The sequence below is a fragment of the Lissotriton helveticus genome, chromosome 1_1 (assembly GCF_964261635.1).
Source record: "Lissotriton helveticus chromosome 1_1, aLisHel1.1, whole genome shotgun sequence".
NCBI classification, from domain to species: domain Eukaryota; kingdom Metazoa; phylum Chordata; class Amphibia; order Caudata; family Salamandridae; genus Lissotriton; species Lissotriton helveticus.
In genome coordinates this window covers 1,178,336,800-1,178,351,116 of record NC_136057.1, presented here as the reverse complement: position 1 = coordinate 1,178,351,116, position 14,317 = coordinate 1,178,336,800, and the positions used below count along the sequence as shown (strand labels likewise).

Below are 14,317 nucleotides of genomic sequence, written 5' to 3'. Positions count from 1 at the left end.
TTTGGACATTTCTCGCTTGCCGCCGAGGACCGTGGTCATTCCTGTCCCGCTACTTGCGGGAGAATCCCGAATTTGTGCCCGGCCGCGATTGATAACACGGAATCCCCCGGCGGCTGTGTTTTGGCCATGTTTCCTCTGTTTGGGTGCCCGGCTTGTGCTTCCATGACGCCTGATGCCCTGCTGTTCGTGCCCCGGCCCCAATCTATGATGGTGCTCCCTCGGAACGTAGTGAGGGGGGCATAGTGCTGTATCCGTGCTACCGAGTCCTGACCTGTTTTCCATCCTGTGGAGGACGGGAGCTTTAACAAAGAGGACATGGAGCGTAACTTCGTCTTGGTGATCTCCTGGCTGCCCTAGCTGTCCTTCACGATACCTTGGAGCAGGATGTCCGTTCACTGTGTGATATGCTGGATGGTATTGACTTTGTGGTGGAACTATTGAGCCCGAGTGGTTTGTGGGCGCACAGTGGTATGTTTCACTTCTTACCCAGACGCGACAATATGGCGCCTGCGCTGATATCCTGAACTTCTGTACGCGGGCTCTCGAGAGATCCCCAGTTTGTGACATTCGTGATATAAAACTATCCGTGGGCTCCTGCTTGGAACTGAGCGATGGCATTCTTTCCACACCATGCTGTTGGTGTCTTCGATTCTGCTCCGACCACGTTTTCATTCTGCGACACTTTTTCCCTGCTCTGCTTTGCTGATTGCGATGTGGCAGTCATGTTGTTGCGACAGGTTGATCATTCGCGCTGGCGGGCAGCGGGCTCGGATGGGGTCCGATCGCAGCGCAGCACTACAGACTTGCTGCTATCTGGACTTGCTCCAATATTCCTCTTCCTTACGTTTGCTGATTTGGAGTGGGACAATTTGATGGGCCATCGTAGTATGTGCGGGACAGAACAAGGGTAGACGATGTTTCCTCCGTTTCGATGCTTCCTGCTTGCGGATTCATGTGGGATGTGTGACATACTGTCCATATTGTTGCCATGTTGGGCTGCTCCTGTGCCTAGTGCACTGACCTATTGTATTGCTTTGGGCGAAGGTGTTTTACATTCTGTCCGTCTACGATATTAGCAGAGGGAGAGGCCGGGGGACTGTTAGAGGGCTCCCCTCCCGTTTTTTCTTTCTTTCCTTCCCTCGCTTGGGTTCTTTTTAGTCTGGACGGGTGGTTGTTTCTTTTCTCTTTCTTCTAAATCTCGGGTTCATACAGCGGGCGACAGGCACACTGCTGAGGGGGAGGCCGTAGCCGGAGGCAGGGGTGCAGGGTGGGGAGTATTCTCTGTTTTTCTTTTTCCTTTTTCAGTTTCTAGGGCCTCTTTTTCTCTCTTGCTTTGCTTGGGTTTCTTTTTTCTCTCTTTCTTTTTTTACTTTTGGGATTCCGAGTAGTAAGTAGTTTACCGGCTGTTCTTTTGTCTCAAGCCAATATGGGGGATGTTCTAATAATTTCCCGTTTCAGGTATGGCGGTCTTGTGCTGCATTGGAGGGCGTAATGTGCTGTTTGTTGTCTATCCTGTTTAGTGCGCGTTAGTGTCTGCGCCCCGCCTGCAGTGGTCCCAAATGTGCATATCCTGATTTATGATGTCCCCTAGCTCTGGTGCTACTAGATTGTATGATGTCGGATCCTGCTTTATCTCTGAACCCCCTTAAAAAACGAAAACAAAACCTCTCTTATCCTGGTGCCGTTATGGTGCAACAGTATCCTGGGTGTTGAGGTGGACTTTTGGAGGCGGGAGGTATGTGTTTTGACTTCTTGATTTGCATTGACCGTCTCTGTGATTATGGCCGGCTGTGTTTTTGCTAGCCTGTGATTGTATCTGCCTTATGCCACAATAAAGGTTTTTTCAACAAAAAAAAAAAAAAGACTGGAATTAACAGAAGGGGATATTGATATTTGATAGTGACCTTGCTGATAGCCCTATAGTCCACACATGCCCTGCAGATCCCCATTCTTTTTTGACACAAGGAATAATGGCAAGGAGGCTGGGGAGGTGGAATGATGAATAAACCCTATCTCCAATAAGTCATCCAAATATTTCCTTAAGTATTGAGTCTCAGACTCCGTCAAGCATGGACTCCGCTACAAGGAAGAGTGGCCCTGGGTTAAAGATATATTCGACAATCATATGGCCTATGTGGGGGCAATTGAGTATCCTTGATAGAATCAAAACATAATATTCCTTGTAGTCCTGGGACAACTTTTTCCTCAGTAAGGACGCAGTGTAAACGTGTTTAAATCTCTTAAGATTCTTGTTAATAGGTGGGGGTACACAGAGGGGAGTCTAACGTAACTCTGCGAAATACCCAATCTATTTTCGGGTTGTGATATTCCAACCAAGGTATGCCCAGGATTATCCCTAATGTGGGAGTGACAATTAATTGAAAAACTAGTTTCACCATGCCCCCGTTTTCGCAGACTAGAGTTACGGCCTCGGTTTGGAAGTAAATTAAGCGTGAGAACAGTTCTGAACCATCCACTGATCAAAGTGGTTGCTCTGGAATCTATAGGCATAGGTAATACATGGCTCTGTTGGGCTTCTAATACCACTGTCACCCTAATGGTCAGATGGCGAGGGACTCTGCTCCCTACACTGGTGAGATATTGCGAGATCTGAGTCATTGCTCTCGATGAGATGATCTCGTTTCCCGACAAGAGCTCTGGTTTCCCTGTTCCTGATTAGAATTCTTCATACTGGTCGAATTTGTGTTCTTCTTAGGTTTGTTAGTACATTCCCGGGCAAAGTATCTGCCCTTACCGCAATAAAGACACTGGTTTAGTAGACAAGGGACCTATTATGCCTCCAATTTGCATTGGTTCACCCTCTTGTACCTTATTATCTGATTCTTTCTTTTCTGTCTTAAGAACAACTATCCTAGAATCGTGACCGGTTTTGCCTCCTTTTCGTTCCTCTAATTCATGGTCTAATTTGACCACCAGGTCAATAAATTCTGATCAATCCTCCAGGAGGTCCACGATATGTGATCAGGAATCTTTGAGATATATCTCTTTTTTATCGCCAGTTAAGAGACTTCTTCTTTTTTTTTTTTTTTCTTCTGGCCAGCGTGTTTCGGCTACTAAACGATTGAATGTAGTTATGTAGGTTAACAGATCTTTAGATACCTGCCGAAGATGTAGCAGCTAATTGTCGCGTGACTGAATACATGTGTTTAGCAAGCAGCTTAGTGATGTCTGCCTTGAAAGCAGGGTAATTATATATAATAGGGTAATTATTCTCAACCAGGGGAATAGTCCAATTGACCGCCACTCTTCCTAAATGGGAAATTATAAAGGCTATGTTGGTGACGTCATTGGGAAAAACCTAGGGTTTACATAAGAATTGTAATTGGCACGGACTCAAGAAGGCTGCAGATTTAGTGCTTGCATCATGAAAGCATTCTGGAGGGCTAAGGGCACTGAATTAGTTGTGGCGACCGTTACATGCAGATTCTGATCTGCGAGTGGAGAGGCAACCTTGTGGAAAGGTTCTCCAAACGTTGGGGAAGCTAAAACTAGACAAGTTGATTTTGGCTGAGCATCACGCCATTCTGTAAACTGTACCTTACAATTTTGTAACTCCTCTTGAAGTGTGAAATTTGTAATCTTTAACCTATTTATTTCTATCTGCAGTTGTTGAACTACCCCTGCTAGATTGCATGGATTAGTCCTGTCTACGGCTAGGGCTTGGGCCAAGTCATCAGTGGTGACTTGATCAAGGTCTGACACGACGTCGCCCAAAGGGAACACTGTTGTTGTGGCTTGGTCTTCTCTGTAATAAGCCACTCACCTGAATCCCAGGTGGTTCAGACAGGATGATGCTAAATCACTGGATTCCTCCTAGGGGCCTGTGTTCAGGCCGGGATATAACACTGTTTCTCCCACGGTACCCTTGGGGGAAAAGGGGTTGGGGTTGAAAAGACAAGATTATGTGGTTCTCCTCTGAGGCGACTGTAGTGAACCTCGCAAGGGCCCGCCTCTGATCTTGTGGTGCACCAGTTAAGGAGTACCTGTAAGGCACAAACAAATAGGTGAGCGCACAATCGTCTTTTTTTCCGCTTGTACTACTGTGTATCCCATTAGTTGTGACCATACCTTAAAACAAGCATCTGCAGGGCACTGTCCTACCGATGATTGAGTCTTCTGAACTCACTTAATTGGAGGTTGAAATCTTGCTAAGGTTCGAGCGGATGTCAAGACTCAGAAAAAATTAGTTCCTGACTCTGCCCTTTGTAACTGGTATATGACTCAGTGTTGTAAGGAGTAGATTTATTTAGGCAATATTAAAATCCCTGGGGACAGCCAGCCAATGTATAGCGCAGACATTTGAGGGGTGTCCAGAAAATAGCTGTGTTCTGACAGAACCCTGTCAGAGGAGATTAGATGTTGTGCTTAGGATATTGCCTTGCAAAGGAATTGTTCAGGAAGGCTACTAAGCCTGGAGCATTTCAATATATGCATTTATCGATTGTGAACGAGAATACAGTGAAGCTGGGTTGTTCTTGATTTCTCTTTTAATCTTTTTCTTCTTTTTTCAGAGATCGTGGTTCAGCCGGTAGCTAGAGACTGCAACGGATCGCTGGGGAAGCTGGAACAACGTCAGGAGAGGAGCCAGTTAGAGGAAACAGGTGAATGGTCAGCAGGGAGAACAAGCAACACTAATGGGCTATGGTGGACTATTGAAAGTGCTGCTGGCTACTTTTAAGGCACTTGAAGGAGGAAAAACATGGGAAGTTGCAGATGCTGAGTCACGTGATTTTAATTGCAGGAAGGCCCCTGCCGGGGTCCCTAGAATGTTCAACACTGTTCCAGGCTGATTGGCAGGAAGGTACCTGTCGGGGTCATGGAATGTTCAATGCAGCCTCAGGCAATGTTCTTTTTTTTTTTTTTTTTTTTTTTTTTTAATTCTTTTTATTAACAACACAGAAAAGGTGGTGGTCATCCCAGTCAAGGTACATAAGTCACATGTGCATCTTGGGAAATCACAAAGCATACAAGGCATTTATGCTATAAGAATATTCGTAACAGTGAATCATAGTACATTTCACAGTACGAGCGGTTCGTCAACCAGGGCAATTTGGGGGGGCTCACATATGTGGCCTCTATACTCGTTCCAGTTGGACCACACTTCAATCCATTTCCGGGGGCATCCACGTGCCACGTACACCGTTTTCTCATGGAGCATGCACCAGTCAATATTCGCCTTCCAGGAGCCCAATTTCGGAGGCACCGCTGCCCCCCACAACCTAGCTATGTTCTGTTTTGCGATTGCAAATCCCAACGTCGCCCATAGCCTCCCTCGAGGTGGCAGATCTTTGGGTTCCCAAATGTTCAGCAGGCACCTCTTTGCTTCCAGTCGCAGCTCCAACCCCCACACCTCTTGCATACAGCGAGTCACCCGGTTCCAATACTTCAGCAGCACAGGGCATTCCCACAGTATATGGAAGTAGGTCCCTACCTCCCCACACCCCCTCCTACAGAGCCCATCCTCACTACGGCCCATCCGCTGCAGTCTAGTCCTGGAGACATATACTCGGTAGAGAATTTTTAGCTGGTTTAATCTGAGTCTAGCCAATATGGCAACTTCCTTAGGGGAAGCAAGCGTATTCCTCCACTCCTCCTCATCTATTTCTAAACCGTCAGCCTCCCACTTCCCTTTGGGGGGCAGCAACAGGTCTGGAGAGTTGTTTAATTTTTTTGTACGTGAGTGTTATGGCATGTTGAGGGATGGGGCCATCTAGGAGTCTATCCTCCATGGGGGAGGAGTCTGGGGACTGGGTCCCTGAGGGGATGTTCGTCTGAAGGGAGTGCCTGACCTGCAGATATCGGAAATGCTCTGTGTGCGCTAGTTCGTAAGTGCGTTGGAGTGAGGCAAAGGACACTACTCCATCCGGGCCCCATAAGTCTTTAATGCGAGAAATTCCAATGAGGTCCCAGTTACGGAACCCTTTAGTGCGACCCAGGGGGCCCAGCCTCTCTGAGACCCACAGCCATCGTAAGGGTGTTGGCCCATCCCAGTTTGCGCTGTACAATGTGCCATAGCTGAACTGAGTGCTGCGTGGACCCAGTGAGTGGGTACCTACCAGGCCTAGAGTAGAGCGCCGCCTCAAAGTTCCCGCCCGGCACGAGCCACACAGTCCATTCCATATCCACGAGCATTCCCGTCGCAGTATGTGCCCTGATTGATGGCCGAGAGATGTGCAGCCCAATAATACTTTCAGATATCCAGGAGCGCTATGCCACCGTCAAACCACCCCAGGGTCAATTTTTGAAGGGATATGCGAGGCGTCCCAGACCATAGCAGCAGCTCTCTCTGTGTGGCTTCAATGGACGCGAAATATGAGTGCGGGACCAAGTCCGGGTAGTTTTGTAGGGCGTATAAGAATCTCGGCGTTGCCATCATTTTGAAGAGCGCCGGGACAGGGGGATCTTCTGCCAGGAGGCAGAGTCCCTATTAAACCGCTGCAGGGGCGGCAGGAGATTCCTCTCATACCTGGTGGCCTTCTCTTTAGAGATAAAAATTCCAAGGTACCGGAACCCCTCCGTGGCCACTTTAATCGGGCAGTTTCGGGGGACTGTCGGAGGGTCTCCTTGTAGGACATAGTGTGGACTTGCCCCAGTTGATACTATATTCTGAGTTTCTCCCGAAACTGGTGAAGATGTCCATGGCTACTATGAGGGACTTACGAGGTCTCGTGAGGTATAGTAGGATATCGTCCGCATAAAGCGAAATCCTGTCCTCCCACCCATCAGCCCAGCGTATCCCCTTCAGGGAGAGATCTTGCCTGATCCAGGCAGCAAGGGGCTCCAGCGACAGGGCAAAAAGCAGGGGTGAGAGGGGACACCCCTGTCGTGTCCCTCTCCCAAGAGCAAACACCTCAGAGGTTTGTTATGACCGAGATCTGGGCCAGGGGCTCAGAGTAAAGGAGACGCACCCACCCAATGAAGCTGGGTCTGAAGCCCAGTTTCTGAAGGACCGCCATCATGTAGGGCCATTCAAGCGTGTCGAATGCCATTGCGGCGTCAAGTGACACCACAATCGCATCCTCCTGGATGGTGTGACAGCGTCCCAGCACTCTGTGAAGCCGACGGAGATTGAGCGCTGTGTTGCGGTGGGGCATAAAGTCCGACTGGTCCAGGTGGACCAGAGCAGGCAGGACAGGTTTGAGCCTGTTGGCGAGGACCTTGGCCAAGATTTTGGGCTCTGCGTTTAATAAAGATATGGGCTTGTAAGAGGCACAGGAATCTCTCGGTTTCCCCTCTTTTGGGATGGCCACCATTATGGCAATGCGCTGGTCTCGCGGTAGAATACCCTTCTCCCTGCCCTCCTCGAACATACGTTTCAAATATGGACTAAGGCCATCTGGTTTGAGCTTGTACAGCTCGATCGGCAGACCATTAGGCCCAAGGGCTTTCCCCGGCCGAAGGTCCCTAATTGCCCGGCCCAGCTCTTCTATGGTGAGCGGCGCCTCCAAGGTGTCCCGCTCAGCCTCCGAGAGGGTGGGCAGACTGATGTTAGTCAAGAAGGAAACCGAGTCTATTCCGCCGCTTTGAGTTGCATCTGGTGGACTGTCCCTGGGTCACCATCATTTTGTGCCGCCGTTTCAAGCGCAAGAAGGTCTCTCTCCATATTAACCATTTGCGCCTCCCGTTCCCTGCGGCGGCCAGCGATCGCCGAAAGAGCCTCCCCTCTAAGCACGGTCTTGAAGGACTCCCACAGTACCACTGATGAAGCTTCTGTACCATCGTTACTCTCAAAATAGCGGTCAATCGAGAGAGTAAGCGTCTTCCTCATGTCTTCGCTACGAAGATACCAAGCATTGATCGGCGCTATGGAACCCTCTTGTCTGTCCCCGACTGTGAGGTGGGCAAGCAACGGTGAGTGGTCCGAGATACCCCTTGCTGGGTGTGTGATTTCATGGATTGTAGTGTCATGCTGCAAAGGTGCTAATATGTAGTCCATGCGGGAGAATGAACGGTGTGGGCCAGAAAAGAAAGTGTATTGCGTGTCAGTCTGGTGACGGAGACGCCAGAGATCAGTAAGACCAAATGCCTCGCTGAAATCAGCTAGCCACATATGACCCGTTGGTATATCCTTGGAGGGGTGCCTATCAAGTGCCCCAGAGACCACAGCGTTAAAATCGCCCCCCACCAGAAGGTGCCCCTCCAGAAGAGAAAGGAATAACTTGCCCAGATCCTGATATGGTTGGGTTTGGAGACCAGGTGGGATGTAAGTCGTGACTAGATTTATCCTGCGACCCTCCCATCTCCCCGAGATGGCCGCATAGCGCCCTAGAGGGTCAGTATCCGTGTAATCAATAACTAGGGGAAAGTTACGACGGAGCAGGATTCCCACCCCTCGGGATCCGGAGGTGAAGCCAGCATGCACCGCCAAGGAGTATCCCCACCGGTTCAGCGCGTGGCATGTGTTTTACAATAGATGCGTCTCCTGCAGGAGTACCACATCCGGGAGGTGTCGTTTAACAAACTGTAGAACAATGGTCCTTTTAAGCTTGTCCCCCAGTCCGTTGACGTTCCAGCTCAAAATCGTGAGGCTTTTATCCCACTTCTTAGCAATGCACACTCTTTACTGGAAAAACAGCCCTGTAATTCCTGACATCTTGCCCATGTGTATCCATACATTTCTGATGTGACCATTCCAAAGTTTCCCCCATCCCCAACAGCAGGTCCCAAATTTCCCCCGTCCCAGAAAGACTTACCCCTCCCAACCACAACTCCCCCCTCCCTGCTTCCCTGCTCCGTAGGCTTCAAACTACCCACAACCCCAATTAGCAGAGCGCCTTTCGCCCAACCTGGGAGTGAGGAAACTGCCCCTTCCCGCGAAAACTCCTGAAGGGGAAGAGTGCGCCGGCCCCAAATCCAGCCGCCGCCCACGTCTGCCCCCCCACTTGCATAACATTGCTGTACCCAAGACACACTCTAATAAACAGTTAAATACTAGGCATAAGAGTGCTCAGCTCGCCGACCGTCCTGTGTTAGCGGTCCCCCAATACACAAGTTATACATTACAGTTCGGCAGGGTCCATATCCTGTGTTTATTGTCCTCAGCGACCGTCAGTGTCCCGGCGAGATCCCCACTTGGGGCTGGCCGATCTGGACTGCCAAGAACGCTGGCTCTGGACGTCCACTTCCAACCTTCCAGCCGTGTATCCCGGAGAGGCGACCTGATTATCCTCCAGGTTCCGCCCTCCGGTTGTTCCTGCTCGTGTGGCGATTCTCTGTCCAGCCTGTTCTGAACCTCCAATGGCGAGGAGAAAAACAGGGATTCGCCTCCCGCGATGACCTTCAGTTTGGCCGGAAAGAACATCATGTACTTGATTCCCCGTTCACGGAGTGCTGCCTTCACGCCCGCGAAGGAGCGCCTTTCCCGCTGGACTTGGAGTGTGAAGTCCGGGAAGAAACGGATCGTGGCTCCTTCATAGTGTAGGTCGCCCTTTTGCCTTGCCGCTGAAGGATGGCGTCGCGGTCCCTATAGTTTTAGATTTACGTGATGATAGTCCTGGGCGGCGCCCCCAGCTTAGGTTTAGGGACCGGCACACGATGAGCTCGCTCCACTGTGAAAATATTGGACAGGCGCCTTGGCTTTAGATGGGTGAGGATGAGGTCCTCCAGAAACAGCTCAACGCTGGGCCCCTCCGTCCCCTCCGGCACTCCTACCACTCGAATATTACTCAGACGGGCCCACCCTTCCTGATCCTCGAGCCTAAGGGCCATTTGCCGGTGTTGGTGTACCAGTTCGCTAACCCGTTTTTCCAACGTATTCGAGGAGGTTTGAAGTGCCTTTATCTCAGATTCGTTGGCTTTGGATCTCTCCGTAGTCTTGCCAAGGTCCGTCTGGAGTAGGTTCACTTCTATGGAAATTTTGTCTATTTTCGTCTCCAGGTTGGTGCCCAATGTTTGGATCGCCGCCATTATGGAGGTCAGGTACGGCTCTTTTTGGCCAGCTTGCTCCTCTGTCTCGCTTCCTGCCCCTGCCCCAGAGGAACCGCATACTTGTCCAGCTTTTAGGTTTGGGTGTTGATGTTGCCTTTCGGTCTCATGGTGGCGGAGTGTGCAATCCTCGAAGTATACTACCCGGCGTGCGTGATCTCAGCAGCTTCACCCCGGAGTTACAGGTCTCTTACATTTCCCTCGTCCATGTCCGTGGAACGTGGGCACATTCTGCCCTCTTCTAGGCAGTCCGACACCGTAAGGGGCGCCCCCGGCTCCACACCCAGGGCACCCGTCGAGTGGTCAGATACGCTACGCACTTCACACCTCCGCGGACCGCAGAGGCCAAGGTACAGTACAGTACAGTACAGTCCACACCGCCACCCGAGCCTGCACCCCGCGATGGGACCTGCTCCGTGTCCTCCGAGCCCTGCCGGGCCCTCCCACCGAAGGTTCCAGTATCGGCTGCAAGGATGTTGTATGCGCCTCCACTTTATAGTTTCGCGTGGCTCCCTGTCTGCCGAGCCAGTCTGCACAATGCCGGTGAAAGCTTTGCGGGCTGCGCCCCCCACAGGGACACCCCCCGTTGCCCCGGGGGCAGGGATCGCACCCCCACAAGTTCCTGGGACGTCTCAGGGGCCCACCCTCTCTAGTGCCACTTCTGAATGCTAGTCCTCAGGTGCTGCTCCTGGCCTCCAACACCCCAGCAGTCAGGTTATAATGTTATAAAAATGTTATAAAAGCTTTTATAACGCGCTCTGTTACCTCACTCTCCGCGCCAGGATACTTGTTAGTAACACATATAGCGGGGAGGAGCTGATAGTTATAGGATCGTATTAAACAGATGAGTTTTCAGCCTTTTCTTAAAGGTGGTGATGGTCGGGGCAGCCCTAAGATGCAAAGGAAGAGCATTCCAGGCCCTGGCGGCCCTGACTGAAATAGACTGACCTCCTAGTCTGGAATACTTAAATCTGGGCATAATCATTTGCCACTGATTACCCGACCGGAGGCAGCGATTCGGAACATACAGGGCAAACCTTTTCCTCCGGTACACAGGTCCGAGCTGATGGATCGCTCGGAAAGAAAGAACCAGTGTTGTAAACATAATCCGGTGGGCTACCGGAAGCCAATGGAGGCTGCGTAAGTGGGGGCGAACGCTAGACCTCCTGGGCAGCTTGAACAGAAGTCGCGCAGCCGCATTTTGAATAACCTGAAGCCGTTGGATCAAATAAGCAGGTAAGCCGCTGAACAAAGCATTCGCGTAATCAAGCCTAGAAAGGATTAGAGCACGTGACAGTCTCTTTGGCCTCTCTCGGAAGAAGTGGAAAAAACCTGCGTAAGGCTTTGAGAGTAGCAAAGCACACGCCCGTAAGTTTTTTTTTTATATGGTCCTCAAACTTAAGATCATTCCCAAACCAGACCCCCAGGTTCTTAGCAGGGCCACCCATGGAATTGGGACAAGGCAGATCTGGTGGCCATAGGAGGTCTCTAAAATGATCGGGAAAGGAACCATAGAAAAGGACCTCGGACTTATCTTTATTACACTTGAGCTGAGCAAGTGCTAACCAGCGAAAGACAGATGATAGGCAGAGCTGAACCACCGACGTATCCAACTTGTCCTTAGGCCAGGTGAACAAAAGTTGGGAATCATCGGCGTAGGCCATTATTTTAGCCCCCAACTGTTCTGCCAAATGAATCAAAGGGGTCAGATAAACATTAAAAAGCAGGGGGCTCAAAGTAGACCCCTGTGGAACTCCTGTAGTAAGTTTCTTGGGCAAGGAGGCGTGTGGTGGCATCCAGACCTATTGCGTCCTATTATCCAAGAATGATGTCAACCAGTCAAGTGCTAATCCAGAGATGCCAACGGCAGCCAGTCTGGTAAGAAGTAGGGCGTAGGGCACCGTATCGAAGGCGGCACAGAGGTCTAGTAAGATCAGAATCGCTCTGCCACCTCCATCTAGGCACTCCCGAATCGCCTCAGACATCTCAACCAGCACCGGCAGCCCGGAACCCTGATTGAGCCGGATGCAGAGCCTGAGATGACTCAATAAAACTATCTAACTGTCTAAAAGCGATCTTCTCACAGACTTTAGCCAAGGCTGGCAGCAATGAAATAGGCCGGTAGCTGGAAGGAACGTCCGGATCCGACCCGGCCTTTTTTTAAAGTGGCAGAAGTTTGGCTTGCTTCCAGCATGACGGGACAGTTGCAGAGGAGAAGGAAAGATTAACAATCTGGGTAGGCTCTTTACACACTGTATCAGCCAAACCCCCCAAGAACTCTTGCTGGACACGGGTCAGAAGGGGACCCCGACTTCAGGGCCTCAAGTACTGCTAGAATGTCGGACTCTCTGGAGGGAGAGAAGACAACAAGCTGCTCAACTGGCTTAGGCACAGAAAAAGAGGGTAGTGCTGGGGAGGACTTGAAACCGTCACAGACAACTCGCAGGTCCTCTTGAATCCCAGCAATTTTATCTATGAAGAAAGAGGAGAGCTCTTCACACCAGTGATCAGATGAAGGCAGCATAGGTTGCGCAGCACATGGCGATAAAAAGCTCTGAACAATTGAAAAGATTTCCTTGCTATTATTGTTTGCTTTTTGAATTCTCCCTGCATAGTAGCTACTTTTGGCTGTTCTAATCGCAGCATAGTAGTCCTTTTGAGCAGCATGCAGATCGCTCTTTGCCTCAGGCAGGTAGGTTTGTCTCCACACCCGTTCGAGTTTCTTACATTCAAGTTTCAATTCCCGTAAGGTGTGGGAGAACCAAGGTTTGGAAGGTGTAGACCGCATCCTACGAATACATCCCTTATTGATGGAGGCAGCTGACCCCTGTTCCACCCATGTGTTAAAAGCACTAACCTCTACATCAATCTCCGAGGTCAATATCGGACGGTTTCGGGATAAGGATTCAGTCAAGGTGACTAAATTAATCCTCTGGGAATGCGCAAGTGGAGGAATACCCCCCAAACCCTGTGGCTCTATCCAGGGACCAGGACAACCTAATCAGCTCATGGTCCGACCATATCACGCTCTCAGGGCAGGTCATGACAATATCAAAATTGGAACAAACCAGATCTAGAAGATGGCCGCCCACATGGGTTGGAGCATCGACCCATGGTTTAAGGTGGGCCATGGTTAGGGCTTCACCTAGGCGGTTGGACTCAGTAGAGTCCAAAACATCAACATGAATGTTGAAATCCCCCAAAAGGAGAAACCTTGAGAATCTTAAGGCACGCGGCACTATAACCTCCTCCAATGCCCCAATAAAATTCCCAACATTGCCCGGAGGACGATATATCAGAGTACCTCCCAAAGTAAAATGTGGGTTAAGCACAAGAGAAAAATGGAGCAGCTCCGCATCCCCCAGCTCATCTTGGGGTTCACAGGAGAAGACCCATTTGTCCCTATAGATCTCAGCGACACCACCACCTCTGCCGAGCGTGCGGTCCGCCCTCGTGATCTTAAAACCCCGCGGAATGGCTAGCTCCACCACCGGGGCACACGTATCGTTTAACCAGGTCTCGGTGATAAAAAAAAGATCAAGTTGGTTCTCCGCCAAGATTTCAAAAACGTCGGCGGCATGCTTCACCAGCGACCTAGCATTAATTAACCCCGCTCTAATCAACATAGGGTCATTGCTTACTCGTTCAGGGCAACTCAGCGTGGGATGAAAATGGAAATTACACGCCGGGCACACCCGAGATAAGCTATCAGCCACCTCCCAGGGATTTCCTTCTCCACATCTAAGGACATTCAACGCAATGAGATCCTCGTGTGAATACCTTAATGTAGTAGGCTGTTGCTTCCTATGCAGACAGGCAGGGAGTCTGGCACTGCACACATCCGGGGCACGGACGGGCACAGACGGGCCCTCCTTTGACGCTCCTTTGGCGCGCAGACGGCGCGCCCGCTGCGCGGACGCCTAATCGTAGCGTTATATGAGGTCGGCCAAGCAGTAGACTAGAGCGCCAACCCCGAGTGCAGTGCGGTCCCGCCTAACTTCCGGGTACCGCTGGGGTTAAGCGCTGAGACAGGCACAGGCAGGAGAGAGCGAGAAATGGCGATTTAATTTGATCTATAATGTGCAAATACGCAAATGTGCAAATACGCTAATAAAAGACAACACTATATATAAAGGGAAGAATTAGGCTCTCTCAATTAAAAACGAAGGTAAGATTTTAAAAGTTTCTATAAAATTACACAGATGACACAGATTATTAAAACAGTCACAGCGTAGTTAAAGCAATGTCATCAGGCTATCTTAAGCTATGGCAAAGTAAGAATTTAATCAAAGCACTCACACACAGCCGCGCTCGCCTCCTCAATCGATTATATGAGGTCGGCCAAGCAGAAGAATAGAGCGCCAACCCAGAG

At 50.3% G+C, this 14,317-nt stretch overlaps 1 protein-coding gene across 3 annotated transcripts in view; it reads left to right on the top strand.

The window, feature by feature from the left end:
* Positions 1–14,317, top strand: part of HDAC10 (histone deacetylase 10) — a 527,678-nt gene that overhangs the window by 35,732 nt on the left and 477,629 nt on the right. For all 3 annotated transcript variants that reach the window (XM_078656727.1, XM_078656714.1, XM_078656722.1), the window contains exon 2: positions 4,533–4,622. The gene's annotated coding sequence lies outside the window, so the exon portion shown is untranslated. The remainder of the gene's footprint in view (positions 1–4,532; positions 4,623–14,317) is intronic.